The following is a 15,961-nucleotide window of genomic DNA, read 5'->3' on the forward strand; positions in this document are numbered from 1 at the left end:
ATTTCCACCACCACATGAATAGACAATCCTCTTCCTCTCATCTACCCTGTCTTTGAAGTTAACAGGTATATTCAGGACAAAAATTACTTTTTTGAGGCGTGGAGCTGATTTTTTTTATTTTTTCTGTTTCTTCTATCCTACAAGAATTTAGAAATGGTAGATTATTGTTTCTCCTTTTTTTTTATTTTTTTTTATTCACCTGTAAGAAAAGCTGCTTTTTGGCTGTTCCATTCCTTCCCAAATTTTCAACTTTGCATTAAACACTTATTCTAGAAACAAGGTGAGAACACTAATATGAGGAAATATGTTTTTATACCTCCAAAGAGTCTATTGGTAGCGAAGATTCCTTTCAAATTACTTCAAGAAAATCTGATTTCTGTTGTTTTTTCTCAATCTGAGTTAAATATCCATCATTTTGTAGGTCAGTGTAGACACCTTTAACCCACTGATCTGAGAAATTAACAGCTTCTGGATAGCCTCTTAATTAGGCAAAAATTGGGGGTCATGTATGAGAAACTGGCTGTATTCTTTTGTTAGTATAAAAATATAATATTATGTAAGTATTTATAAATTAGGTATGATTTATCAATATTATTTCTTTATAACATTTAATAATTTATTAAAAGTGAATGCTTTTCAATCAAGCCTCCCTGAAACCCCAACTCAGTCCATTCTTGTAAATTCTCTAAGATACACTTTCCTTTTTGCTATTTCCAAATTAGTTGCAGCTTTAGTCCATTTCCTCCAGAGCAGAGCTGAGGCACGACTGGGACAGCTTGAGAAAGTTCCTTTTTCTCTTGCCTCCCCTCTCCATGCCCGTGCTGTGCTGTTTGGAGCAGTGACTTGGGCTCCGTGCCCCGGCAGAAGCCAAAGCACCGGGGCTGCTCCCAGGCCATCCCAGCCCGGGCTGCCTGAGGCTCTGCAGCCCCTGCCAGCTGTTTTCCTCCTCAGACTGGGTCACAAAGATGGTTTCCATTTAACTGCTTTTGCTCAGCCACCTTTCAGGGGCTTTTTTTGGTTTTGGTTTTTTTTTTTTTCTCATCGCTTGCCAAGGGCACAGCATTCCTTTGACAATTTCTATAAATCTTCATCTGTTTTAGTAATCTGTGGTTACTTTACCCTGTTTCTGACCTGAAGAGCTTTTAAATCACTGTTTCTTCCCATGTGCCCTTCTCTCAGCCCGTTCTTGCCGCCTTGCTCCCAGATGGACGTGGAACGTGGGGGGCACATTTGCTCTCACCCGGTCCCTTCCTGCACGCAGCACTTCACCAAATACTCTAATTTCTTGCCCTAAACTAGGTAAGGAAGCCACTGTCTAGGGATCCTAACAGGCCATTTAAAAAATACTCAGTTTTTCCTGTTTTCACTGCTTTTAATTTACCAGACCAACAAAAAGTGCTGCAGCATGTGCCAGACTCACATTTCTGCAATTTCACTCATTCCTGCAATGCTGGTTTCCAGCTTACAAGGGGCTTCCCCTCTGACTTGCTGTGTGCTTCATCAGTATTGACAAGTCATCTACATGCTCTGAGAGGAAAAAAATACCCCAGACTTACATCCAAGGAGTTATTTTTCTAACTCTACACCTGCGTTGAGCTTGCAGGAGTTACAAATAGCACATCCGAAGGGCTTGGGGAAACTGCTGAAACGACAGACTGGTTTTGTTTTCTTTAAATGTAAACCAAAATGAAGCATGGCACGAAGCAGGGAAGAGGGAGGATGACAGCTATTGTTTTGCTCGTAGCAAGCAATGTTCCTGCCACAGTGAAGATGGTTTCTACTTCATCAAACTCAGAGTACAATGCCAGGGAACATCCAGTGCCCTAGCGCAGCAGCTACCTAGAGGAGACCAAGAGGAATAATGCCAACAGCCACAACACTAATGGATGCTCCAGGACCAGAGACTGGCTGCTCCAATGGTTTTCCATTGTTTCATCCCTTGTGGCAGTGAAATATCTTCTTTTTCTTTCCTTTTAAGAGCTTTTGCCTTCAGGCCTACAAGAGATGCATGTGCATTTAAGAGGAGAAAGAGCAGACAGAGGGGAGGGTTGTTCTCAAGGCATGGGGAACTTGATGCTCCTTTTTTACCAAGGATGATGAAGCATTTGAGGAAACCTCTTGTGTGACTTGAAGAGGGGAGACCAGAGCAGTAGTTGAGGGAATGTCACCTGCTGAGCTGCATACAGAGCTCAAAATCAAGCACGAGGATGAGCACTTGCCATTGCAGCTCCCAGTGTTTATCCAGAGAGATGTGCCAGGGGGAGTGGATGGAGGCCCTGAAGCTGTCTGTGCATGAGTACTCTGGCTTCAGCTGATCAAACCAACATGCTCTTGTGTCACCTGAAAATTTTCCCATTATTTCCCATATTATATAACCAGTTATGCTTTGAGATGTATCAGTGTGAAAATAATGCAGGAACTAAATGCAGGAACCAAAGCTGCCGGGATACCAGAATCCCAGCAGCCAAACTCTGAGCATCAGAAGAGAAGGAGTAAGGTGGGTTATGAGATCATGTGTCCTTTTTCCAAAAACTACACCTCAACTGGGTTAAAAGCAGCAGTGCTTTTCAAGGATGGGAAAGGTGAGTTCTGTTGCCAGAGATGAGTTTAGAATTGGAAGGAGGAAAGAGAGAGGATCATGCTCCTTATTCTGCATCCAAAGTATGTTTTAACTACATATTAAGGATTCAACATTTCCCTTGAAATACAAAAATATTCAAACTTTACTTGTTCTGTACATGAATCTGCTGAATTTAATCATCTTTAGCATCTTTTCAATTGCTTTGATTCTTGGTTTTCTGTTTCTTTACCAAGGAGAAAAACAGGAAAAGCAGTAATGTTTCCCAGATGTCATTCATTGCAGCAGAGAAATAGATGCCATCCCCTCAGAGTGTCCAGAAGTAGGTACTTCTACTTCCACATAGGTAAAAATCTTTGTTTACAATGTGCTGCCCTGCAGATAGCAGCCACTCATGATGTTAGAATGATTACTGAAAATACTTTTAAAATATTATTTATTTAAAGGAAGTACTGCTGATCACAGGCCTAGGGTGTGCAAGCATCTGCCTGGTTCTCTTCTACCTTTGTTGCTGGCCCTACTTCTACAGGAAACTGAAGCGCCATTGGAAGTTGGCAAGTGCAACACACATCTTCTAATTAGTCCAGTGCTATCAAATAATTTATGCAGATGGCATCATCTTTATCTTCCCAAGCACTTTTTCTGTGTGAAACTATGAATACTGAAACTCACTATGACGCTGGAGTAATTTTTCTGCAGTAGTTAACAAATTTTCTAGTGGAGTTAAGCTGACCAGATCTGGAAAGAAAATTAGTGTTGTTAATTTTTCCAAGTTAATGTCTTTTGGAGAAAACTGCTATCATGAAGATATAATCACACCTTCCTTTGAAGTGCTTATCTAACTTGCTCAGTGAACAGAGAATCCCGCCTGTGGAACCTTTCTGCCATTCTTCTCAATCACAAACTGGCTTTAATCTCTTCTGAGTAACAATTTAACTCATCTGAATGCCATTTACCATCTTTGTTTCCTGGCAGCTGAGGTGTAGGGTCTGGTAACAGGGTAAGAGAGTGTGAATTTTGCCCAGACCTTCTCACTCCCTCCCTCTCACCAAGAGGACAAAGAGGTTTTTAGCTTTGCATGGAATGCAATTAACTGCAAGGAGCAACCTGAATCTTTGTGAAAATGTAATTTATTGAGAACTTCCACTTGGGAAGTGACTGAATGGCACCTTTAATAAACAACCCCAATATTCCTGAACTGCAGCTTTAGGCAATTTGTAAGGCACTATGTCTAGCTAGTAAGCCAAGCCCTCTCAGAAGTGGTGGTTTGTGGTCTCACCTGCTAATAGAGGAAATAATAAGAAATCATCCTAGCCATGCGAGTCATACAATAAATAAATCTTGTCTGTTTGCTTCCTAACTTGAATTCCTAAAAAATGTAACATGCTGCAGCTGAAAGCTTCTTAGTAAAAAAAAAGATTAAAAATTGTCAGATGACTTTTTAAATCTGCTTTTTGCAAAATTTTTTGGCGGATCTGCTAGACCAGTGGCAGTGTTAAGATAAAGATAGATCAAAGATGTCATTCCTGATTAAAAATAATAACAAAAAAAAGGTTAGAGGGAAAGGTCACATATTCACATAGCAAACTCCATCTGATGTTTACTGCACAGGCTGTACCAGGCTGAAATCACCTGATCCTGTCAGAACTACTGAAGCAAACTCCTGTATGGAAAGGCACTGTGAGGCTCTAATTGGCTGGGACTGGACATAATCTCTTCTTCACCCACCTGATTTGCAAAGAGATTTGCCAAGAAGCGGCTTACTACATTGGAGATGTCCTTCAGCATGCCTTTGTGCCCTGCAAACACTGAAATCTAAATCATTTGTGCACAATCAATCCTTTCCAGAGCTTTCAGTGAAGGCAAACAGCCTCACATGAGGCTTGAAGAAGTCCTTCAGAGCAGCTGTTTAGAAATGCATGAAGCATGAGGCACATTATATTCTCTTCCCACAGGCTGAGGGCCAGATGTTCAGTGGGTGTAAAGCAACAGAGCCTCAGTGTGGCTTTTTTGGGGGGCCACAGTGATTTATACCAGTCTAGAATCTGGCCCTTTGTGTTTCAGCCAATTGACTTCCCCAACCTCTGCTGCTGAAGAGCATGGTTTTGTGAGGTGAGGAGGGATGGGAAGTGTTCAGGATTACTGGCTGAAGGTGCTGAAAAGAGAAATCTCTCAGAAGACTCCTGACACCACTTCTCCAGGCCAGATTGCTGAAGTAAGCACAGGTTTTTGGTTGTGAAGCATTCACATATTTTCCTTCCTGTGTTTCTGCTGCTAGCAATGTACAAAGATTCTTTATATCTGTTTACTCCCAATGCAAGTTCACTTTTCCGTCCTCTTAAGATCAGGAAATGAGAATATTTCTAAGTAGAGGTGATGTTCCTGTATTTTTGTTTCCTTCATAGCTTGCATTTTCCTGAAACACAAGTGAGAATTACTCACGGGAGTATGGATTTCAGGATCAGACCTTTTGGTCATTTTGACAGTGTCATGGGAGGAAAAAACTGTTTCCCAGAACCAAACAATTTTATTGCATTCCAGAATCATGTGCAAAACAGGGATCCCATCTGTTCAACAGCATTCCCACTAAGTACAGTTCTGCCTGTAGCTCACCAGAATATACAGCTCAACAAAGGAGCCTCAGTTTTCAATGATAATGTTTTCTTCAAAACAGAAGACACCAGTAGAAAGGGCTTCATAATAATTTGCACTTTTGCCAAGATGTATTTTCTTAAATACTGTATTGACTAAGGGCACTGCAAAGTAGTAGAGCACTAGAGCACTCCCTCATAAATAGAGCTTTCTCTGTGATCAGTTTTGCCAATTCTTCCAAATCCACAATAAACAAATAAAAAAAAATAATAATAATAAAAAGCATTAATCTCAGAATTGATGGATTAAAACTGGGCTAAAATAGACTTCTTTGTTTTTTCCCTTGACAGCTTAAAGAGCTTTGAATAAAGGATGCCTGATTGCAGCACTCTAGGTTTAGGCTAGTTTACTAGAACAATTCTGTAATAAAAAGATTATTAAATAAAAAAATAAAGGATTTAATTTATGAGAGTCCTTCAACTGAAGATTGGTGCCGGGGATTTTTATCATCACCATGAACATAGCAAGTTTTGCTTAGCAAGTGCAATGAAGAGCTTACAGAAACCCCAGGTCAGAGCTTTATAGTTGCTTAATTCTGCATACCTCCATTTGTAAATGTCTGCTTTGAATTACTTCAAAGTCCTCCTAACAGTTTCTCCACCTGACTGAGATTCCCCTGATAGCTCTGCTTGTGCTTTTCCTTAGAGAATCTGACCTGAAAAATAAAATACAATTTCGATGCTTGCCTGTGGAAAGTGATTGTTGTTGGTCTGGGGAGTTAGCCTTGCTGGTGCACATGCTTTGCCTTTGTGGGTAAAGAGTGATGCCCACCAAGCCCAGTTTGCCCCAACCTCTCTTGTTTCCAGGCTAGAGGAGCCTGGAAATGTTTGTCCCCAGGTACACACAGCTCTGGGATCCTCACCAGAGGGTGTCAGTATCCTGGTCTCCCAGGATGTTTCTCACAGGATGTAGGTATTATAGCTGCCACCCACTGCACAGGTTTTCATGCTGGCTGGGTTTTACCATGGTGCAGGCAGTTCAGCGTGAGTGGATTGTAGGTAGCAATATTTGGCTTTCACTCCTTGGATTCAGCTGTAGATGCAGGTGTCATGAGGGCCACGTGCTGGGAATGACAGAGAAGTACAACCCATGGACAACTAAGAGTCATTCCTTGCCTGCCTAATGATTCATATGGGTATGGGTGTCTTCAGGAGTGCATCCATGGTGAGCCCCCAGGTTTTTGAAAGGGGGGAGGCACTTCCTGGACAGTGATGTAGAGATAATAACAAACATCGAAATTCTCCATGATTTTCATCTTTGTAAGTAAACTGTGTTAAGATTTTACAGGGGCAATGGATGTAGTCTGTTAATTTTATCCACAACAGGTCAAAACTTCTTGATGATCTGTCAGCTGGGAGTGCACCTAGTGGCTAAAGTAGAGAGGCCAGCAGAGGGCTTGGGGTTTAGGACTGAGTAGCAGGTATAAGCTGGCCCCTCATCCTCTTCATTTGTAAACCAGAATAAAGAGAAATAGCTGTAATTCTTCATCACAGACTTAGCACGAGGCTTAATTAACTCGTGTTTATGACACCCTGCCAAAAAGGTGTTAAGATAATTAGAAACGTAACTCTTACATCTGTTCAGGGCTACTCCACTGGGGCCACAACCCATGATTAAGATTTCTAGCAGATGTCACAATGCAAATAACAATGACTTGTAAGTGGGAGTACAGTTACAAGGAGCACGAGCAGCTCTCCTCCCCCAGAGGACAGGTACACTCACGCCATGGCTGCTGCCCACACACCCCCGTGCTGGGTGAGGTCCCTTCAAGGGATCCAGCCCCACACCACAGTGCTGCTCAGCTCCATGTGTGGGGCAAAAGGGAGACTACACTGAAAAATGGTGTTTTATGATAATCATGCAGCCTCTGCAAAGCAAATTAATCTGTTCCATGCCTTCTACCCTCACTGCAGGCAACTGCAAGAGAGAGGCACTTGCTATTGGAAGGCACGCTTTACTGACACTGTTAGGGAGCAGAGTGACATCACTTACATTTTTTGGAACAATGGCCTTTTTCCCACAACTGCCTTGGCTTTTGTTCCCTTTGCACTGGCGCCATGCAGCTGGCTAGGATCTGACATTATTCCCCTGAGTTCAAGGAGAAAGCAATCCCTGGAGAGTGGGTGTTTGGGAGGAGTCAGCATAATGTTGATGGGCCCAGTTGATATTCAGGGGGAAGTGATGGTATTTAGTTTTAGCCTGCTCCGTGCTTCAAACTCAAAATTTGTTAGACGAAATGTCTGTCTGCAGAGCAGAGATCCAGTCTGTTGGTACTTGTGGTGCTTGATGCAGTGGCATACATGGACAGGAGGGAATGGAGGTACCTATGCTAGGTAAGGCCTGGGAGCTCAATGGTCTGGATGCAGGCAGGAGAGCAGAGATAAAACAGGATCCTGTAAATAACAACTGCCCTCATTACTCTCCTTCCTCTCCAGAGCAAGTCAGTCCTTTGCATTCAAGGTAAATCTTGGTTCTCCTGCTCTGCCCTTCTCTATTGCTTCTTTAAAGTTCCCCTGCTTCCTTTGCTTCACTGCATTCCTTCTCTTTAGCTGGATGTTTTTTCTTCTGTTGCAGCCTTGACCTGTTTCCCACCAAGCCTGGAGTCCCTGCTGCTCACAGGACTGATGGGGCTTTTACCCTACTAGGGTGCCCTGGCCTAGCATGACCTGCAGGAGCTGTGAATAGCTAACCAGGAAAGGTTTTCAGCAAATTTAACCACTCAGATATCTGAAAGTTGTTCAAACTAGAACTCCTCACACGTTTGGAAGAAATTAGGTGCATGTCAGTGGTGATGCCATCAGTCTCATGCACAGTGTACTCAACAAAACACAGAGTTAAAATGTCATCTGCATGAATACAATCTTTTCTTAGGTCTTGCTAGTGTCAGTAATTTCCAAATGAGAGATCACACAATTTATTTCTTTTAAATATGGGTAAGAGGTACCTTCCCTAGCTTCTTCCTTGGCAATGGTGGAGCTGTTTTGCCTGGGAGAAACAATACAAAATAATCACAAACAACCCCCTCCAAACCACAAAAATCCCAAAGTGAAATCAGCTCCCAACAAGACTTAACTAGCCTGAGGTAGGCACCTGGGGGAGATTTCAGCTTGCTCACTTCTGGCAGTGCCATAAGGAAGCCAAGGCAAGATCTCATGCCGGGAAATGCCAGGCAACATGACCCTGAGCCAGGCTGCTCCTCCTGCCCGCTCAGCTGGCCTGGACACTTGGCACTCCATTCCAGGTGCGTTGGCTGTGGATGGCAGGCAGCCTCTCTTAGGGATTCCTGCTGGCAAGCCTGCACCTGAAAAACAGCACAGTGACTTTTTTATTTAATGCAAAGCAGTTTGAAGCATGTGAAATAGTTAGGACGATGTGAGGCCTTTTGGGTAATCACTGTGCAGAGATTTGGTACCTGGATTCTGAAATAGCAATTTCCTGGGATATTGATTCAGTGTAAATGGAAAACACACGTACACTCCTGGGTTTATTAGGAGGGGAAGGGCAAAGCTTCAGCAATGTCATCACATAAATCCACAGTGAATATCTCTCAATTTTCTGGTGTCTGGTCCCAGCCCCATCTCTCAAAGGTGGCATAGCAGAATTTGAAAAGGTGCATAAAGGGCCAACATAGCCGGCCACTGGTGTGATACAGCTTCTCTAATACAGAAGATGAACCAAAGTTCCACAGTCTGGGAAAAAAGAGGACTGAGAGGAGAAGCTGGAGAGGTTAAAAAATCACTAAGTGAATGAATCACAGAACTCTTTGGGTTGGAAGAAACCTTAAAGATCATCACGTTCCAACCTCCTGCTATGGGCAGGGATATCCTTCACTGGACCAGATTGCTCAGAGCTCCATCCAACCTTGTCTTCAACACTTCCAGGAATGGGACATCCACTACTTATCTGGGCAACCTGTTCCAGTGGCACCACCCTCAGAGTAAAGAATTTTTTCCTAATACCTAATCTTAACCTATTCTTCTTTCATGCTGTCATTACATGCTCTTATAAATAGTCCCTCTCCATCTTTCTTGTCAGCTCCCTTCAGGTTACTGGAAGGACACAGTTATGTCACCCCTAAGCCTTCACTTTTCCAGGCTGAACAAAACAAATTCTCTCAGCCTTTCCTCATAGGAAAGGTGCTCTATCTCTCCAATCATCTTGGTGGCCCTGGACTCACTTCAAGAGGTTGTTGTCCTTCCCGTGCTGGGGACAGGAAGGTGAATAACAAGTAGTTATTGGCAGTTGCTCATAAGACAAAAATCAGGAACCTTCAGAGGGAGATTTAAAGCAAAGAAGAGAAAACAATTTTCCCCTAGCACTTCATTTAACACCGGGATGCCATAGGATGCTGTGAAGACTAAAAGATTAAATTAGTTCTAAAGCACTTAGGCTTATGGAAGACACACTGTCAGTACTAATAAACACAGAGCTGCAGGTATGTTCTTTAGGTCTAGAAACCTCTGTGTGCCAGCTGCTAGAAGCCAGAACAACACATGAGGAGGAGCAGTACTATATGCTGGTCCCAATCCTTTTTTTTTTTTTTTTTTTTTTAATTTATTCATTTTGTATTCAATGCTAACATTTTTCTGAGGCTACAGGCTGAGTGGCAGTGCACATAAGGTGGTTGTTTTTCTTATAGTGCAACAACTCTGAAAATGCACCATCTACCATTTGAGGCAGCTGGGAATGAATACAGCATGTCTGAGACAGGGCTCTTTGGGCTGGAAGTTCATTTACACCCCATTAACAGAACTACATCAGGCATCAATTTGTTCATTTTCTGAACAAATGAACATCAAAGCTGTTCATTTTCTACAAGTAGCTGCTTGGAGCAGGAGTCCCTTCCAGCTAGGTTTGGTGGGTTGTGCTTCCTTAGGAAGGTTACAGTGTATAAAATAGCCATAACCAAGAAAAGTACCAAGAGTGCTTTGGCTGGCTGCTGGTCTTCTCTCTTCATAAAAAGGATGAGATTGGAGTAATGTGCGGCATGTTTTAAGTTACTTTGTGTAGTTGCCTCAAAACCATTTCTTAGGGAGCAATAATTCTTGGGAGGAAGTGCCAGAATGCTAAGAATTAATACTGATAAAACCTACGTATTTCTTCCTGGGGATTCTCATGGGAAATATCCAGCTTTGCTATTTAAAATTATTTTTTGAAAAATGTGCTACCAGTTAGATGTTCTGGAAATAGATTAAGTAAAAGAGTGTGTGACAGGCATAAACATAAAAAAAGAATGGTGAACCCTCTGTCACTAAGCTTGTCATGTGCAATTTGAGTGCTCCTGAGAAGATAAGCAGTACCTTGGAACCTGTGAATTTTTAAGCCAGCCACTAGATTACAGAAGCAGGTCCCCCAGTTTAAATCAGCTTCAAAGTGAATGGCTGAACAGTGATCCTGGAAGAAAAAAATCTCCAAAGGTATATTTTCCCTTTAATACACTGCCAAGAGTTTTCTCTACAACAGGAAAAGTTACTTCACAGGGACAGGGAAGCCAGGATTGGCCCTCAAACACAGTAGCAGGAAAGTTAAAATGTGAAATTATGCTGCTAATGAGCCTAAGACAGTTGGCAAGTCATTTTCTCCTGTCAGAGAATCTGGAAAAGTGTGTGAGGAAGAAAAGCCTGTGCTGCCTGCAAGAGAATTTTTCTGCTAATGAACCTGTATGAGTGAAAGAACATCAAAAACAGGCCAGGAGTCCTTCTTGTTTGTTTATTTCTTCCTGTAGGAATTTTTCTGAAGTTCTGTAGGACCTTGCTGTCTGCTGCCTTAAGGTTTCATCCAGACCATCCCATCTCTAAATAAAGGACCTCAAACCTGTTGCTGATGGAAGTAGGCGGCTTTAGACAGCTGTGCCTTTCCACATTTGCCTCCTCTGCTGTCCACCTCCACCTTGTTGTGAGGTTGCTGATGGCACTGAAGTGACTGCTGTGGCTGGGCACAGTCTGACACAGCATGGAGCAGCTCCTTGCTTTTACCATGGCATTCCCTACCATTGTTCTTCTCCATACAGAAGCCTGGGAAATTTTGATTCACCTCCTTGTTTCCCCAGCTGGGGATAACCTAGTGGCTTTGTGATACCAGTAAGACTTCCTCTTCCTAGAAAAGAAAGCTGTGGAAAATGTTTTCTTCTGCCTTTTTAGTGTCAGGACATCAGACTGGACTGTATCCACCTCCTCAAGTTTCAGAGTGAGCCTTTGATACCAAACCCCACATCATGACAAGATTTTCCTCCAGCCTTTAAGAACATACTACAATGAACTTACCATCCCTCCTTCATCTGCAGTTACACATCATCTTGTTGTTTCCTGATACAAGACTTTCCTTCAGGCCACAGATCACTTACTGTCCAAATGCCTTGTGTTCATTTCACCAAGTCCTAATAATTTCTGACTATTTTTCCCATTTCCCTGCCTATTTGGGTAATCTGATACAAACCATTCTCCATGCTGTTTCTAAGAAGGCAAAGCTCTCCTGCAGGTAAAGCATTGACTCATTCTGGCAGTTTCATGCTAACCTGCATTAGGTCTGTTGCAGAGTTGACTGACTGTCACTCCAGCTTCCTTAACCTTTAGAAGACGGAGAAGTGGAGAACAGCAAAGATATTCAGGGCACCCAGAGAGGATGAGGGAGGTCTTGGTAGACAGTAAAGCCTGACCCAGGATTATTCTGGGTTGTTTATACATAAAATAAGATTCAAATTTTCACTAACATTTGTCAGAGGTTTTACCATTGATATCACCCTTGACAGAGCAGAGAAAGCACCATTACACCCAAAAGACGAAACAATCAATAACCAGGGTGTAGGGGAATAGTAGATTCAGCTTTGCCTCCTGATGGAAAAGCTCACACAGAATAGTTGTTTATTTCCAGTGACAAAGAGGGAAGAACTGCTTATTTCTAAGAGCCTATGGAAAAAATGAAGCTGACAAGAAAGGGAAGAAATTACAGAGATGAAATAGTCTAATGAACTTATTTCCTGTATACACAGGCAGAGTGTATTTTTTTCTTAAAAGCACCTGATATGAAAAATGTTGTCATTGTTGGATTATGGGAAAGGAAACATTTTATCTTCTCATCTTGGACTGGTTTCAGGAGATAGAGCTAAAGCTGCCTTGTGCATTCCACAGAAGATGAATTTATCTTTCAAATTTTTAGTTGTAGCCCAGCTCCTCACCATTTGAAGGCACCAGTGTATCCAGGGAAGAAGAGCATCTACAGAGCTGTGATACTGACTCCACTGCTGAAGTCAATTAAATTTTGGTTCCTGAATTTCAGGAAAAGTTATAGGTATTGCCTGGGAGTTGCATAAGCTCAGTGTATAATAGAAAAGTCTCACTTAATTTAATAAGGACATTTAAATTAGAGTCTCAAATGAAAGGCTGATTGTTTGAAAGACACAACAAGGGGGTGAAATTCAGGCAGTTTGTGGATGGCATCAAGTTTGTGCTGCCTGGCTACGGACATTCAGTTTTGGGATGAAGGAGTACAAGGCTGGAACTTGGGGTGGGACAAAGTCAAGCTTTGCTGAGCAGCAGGAAGAGGAGTCACATGCAACCATTAATTTGCTAGTCCAAGCACACAGCCACTAACAATGCCTCGGACCATTCCCAGGAGGAAGAACTTGCTTGTTCTGCTGTTAAACAATTTTGTTCAAATTGTTGAACAATTGCAAAGTATTGTCAAATTGTTAGGATAGCTCCTGCCAAAGAGCATCTTCCAAAGTTCTCCTGGCCCAGAAACTGTTCCCAGGAGGCAGCTTGAGACAGGCACACTCTTTGGTGAGTAGCAGAGATTAAACATATGGTACTGGGGCCCTTAGTGCCAGGGAGTGGAGCAGGGCACAATAAATTTACTTGTACAGACATAGCTACAAGTTGTACCGAGAAAATAACAGCTTGATTTGAGTGCTCCTGAACAACCTATTTGGGAACCAGCAATGATTTTAAAGGAGTGTTTACCAGGCCAAAGCAAAGGGCTGCAACAATGCTCTGGATGGTACCAACCCATGAAGGGCTGCAGCTATCAGCTGGGGGATGCCCAGCCATGGGATCAGTACTTGCTCCACGCCAGGGACTTTGGATACCAAGGTCTGGCCTTATAGAGGAGAAGGGAGTGAAGTCACACATTACAAATGCTGTTTCTAATAAGGATTTATTTTTTCCTATTTAATTTAAACACCTACACCGACAATCCTTTAGGGTTGTAAACACTTGCTGCTGGTAGATTAATTTGGTTGTTGCTGTATTTGTCATGCTGGTACTTGAGAAACTGAAAGCGGAAACAAGTAGAAACAAAGGGAAACAGCTGAAGTCAGTCAGTCAGTCAGTCATCCTCTGAAGTAAGTAAATCAAAAGCAAATAAATAGCACAGATAATGTAATTGGTGATTATAAGACTACATAGGATCCCTTCAAAACACAGAATGAAATGAGCTACTCTCTTGATCTGCCTGTTGCTTATGTAGTTCTTGTTTAAATGTCGTTGAAATGACAGTGTGCCAACAAATACAAACTGCAAACACAGCATTTTAATAAGCTCAAAGTGAAATAAAACAAGCCAGAGCAGATCTGTTGGCTCTTGCACTTTTTTGTTTGCAAGATGGGGAGGTTGGAGGTGGGAGGCATGTAGGGAGAGTATTATTCCTTGCACATGTTTGTCTGGTGCTGATTAAGAGGGGCAATGTTAAAAACTTTCTATGACATGTTACAGGCTATAATCTTCAAATTTAGAGCCTTGTATTGCTCTCAATCTAGTCACAAAATCCCCATTAAGGAGAGTAGAGAACCCTGAGGAGTTTGTGTAATAGGCTTTAGTAGCATCTAAGAAACAAAAATCTCCTACTTAATTGTGCCCAAACCATCTTTTCTCACATTTTGCAGAAGGACCTTGGATACTAGTGTATTTGTCCTTCATCTAATCTGTTGTTCTTTAAGAGTGCTCATCTAAACGTGGGCTTAAAATAGATCTAATTAACAGATCTGACCAGCTGCTTAGTCAGATATAACAGCCACTACAGTGCAGAAAGGTTAATCCCAAGTGTGCAGAAAGCCAAATGACATCCTCTCTTCCCCCCCCTGAGAATTTCCATACAAACACCCACCATTTTCCCTGTCACATTCTCCACTGTTGGTTAGTGCCTTGGTTAACAACATCATCTCCCAACTCACACCTCTCAGTTTTGCTTCTGCTTTGCACAGCTAAAATCCCTGTGAACTTCCAAGCTGAAGCCTCTACTTCAAATCCCAAAATATCAAGTTTTTCCAATGTGTAGGCAAAAGGCTTCAGCTGCTCCTGTTTTCCAAGCATGACTGCCCTGTGCTGATGCTGTCAGAGGGGCCTGGTAGATGGACGGAGAATGCTCACGGATGCTGCCAGAGAGCTTCTAATGAAAAGCATAGCCAGGCAATGCTGGGTAAGGCAGGATTCAGAGACCAGAGCTTTGCTCCCTGCATGGCATGGCATGGCATGGCATGGCATGGCATGGCATGGCATCCCCCAGGACAATGCCACCCCAACCCCTTGCTTCACCGCTACCTCCCTCCTCCCCTCTGAGCAAGCTTCTGCCTGGTCCTTAAGAAAATTGATGCTAAGTAGAAAACCATGAAAGCATATTACCTGTAAATTACCTGACTAATCATATTCTCTCTCCTGAGACCTATTACGCTTCCAAGCTTGCAACTTAGTCATCCTTGCAGGCAACCTCTCTCTCGTTTTGTTCATCAGGTTCATCCAGAACATTTGCAAATTTCTTCATTTTCCTCCAAGCTAGCTGTTCAGTCCTGCCAGGTGCTCAGCTCCTGGAGCACCCTCCGGGAAATTAATTAAGAACATGCTTGACTTTAAGCATGTGAAGCTGATGGCAATTAGGAATATGGCAGGTTCTACAGCACTTTCTTTTTGCTGGCAATTCCTTAGGTAGGTGAGATGAACTGTCCTCTAGAGACTCTTGCCTCTCTCCATTGACTTAGGAGGAAATCCTGACAGTCTGTGCACCACAAAGAGCAGTCTGGATATACCAGCCAAGACATAACGTGTATCCCTTGAGTAGGGTATTTTGACTCATGTGGGAGATAAGTCAAGCACTATTTTTAGCAGTCTTTATTGATTCCTGTATAATTTCCTTTGCTCTTCCTGTAGAAGTTCCTTCCTTTCCAGCAACACAAGCATTTGAAGTAGCACATCAATCCCTATTATGTGTCAAATCTGACTTTTTTCCCCAAGCCTCGGCGTGATGCGGAAACTCTTAAACACAAAGTCTTCCTGTAATTTAAACACCCAACTGTATGTGTAATTCGAATAAGATGTGGTGACTACCAACGAAGTTACCCCCAGGGTCAGCAGACAGTACAATTTTCAGGATTATTTGTAAGAAGGTTGATATAGAGCCACAAAAGACTTTATCTTGCCAATGGCTCTATGAAACTTAAACTCTAAATAACTTTGGCTCTTTTAACATCCCTTTTGTGGTTCTGATTTATTCTTCCCATCTGAAAATTACAGTAAAAAAGCTAAGTTATTCACAACTTCTTTTTACTTGCTCTCAAGCAACGTGACTCTCAAAACCTCTTGGTGGAGTTGCTGCTTTTAAAACACTTTCATCACCAAAAAGAATTAATGTTTAAATTAAACCCCTCCCCCAAAAATGGAAGAAGTCAGGTCACTAGATCTGAAAGCCAGATTTAGAGGTGAAAGCTAAGCATCCAGTGCTGATACTACTTGTGTCTTGATTAAC

This window comes from Serinus canaria, chromosome 2 (genome assembly GCF_022539315.1).
Source record: "Serinus canaria isolate serCan28SL12 chromosome 2, serCan2020, whole genome shotgun sequence".
Classification (NCBI taxonomy): Eukaryota; Metazoa; Chordata; class Aves; order Passeriformes; family Fringillidae; genus Serinus; species Serinus canaria.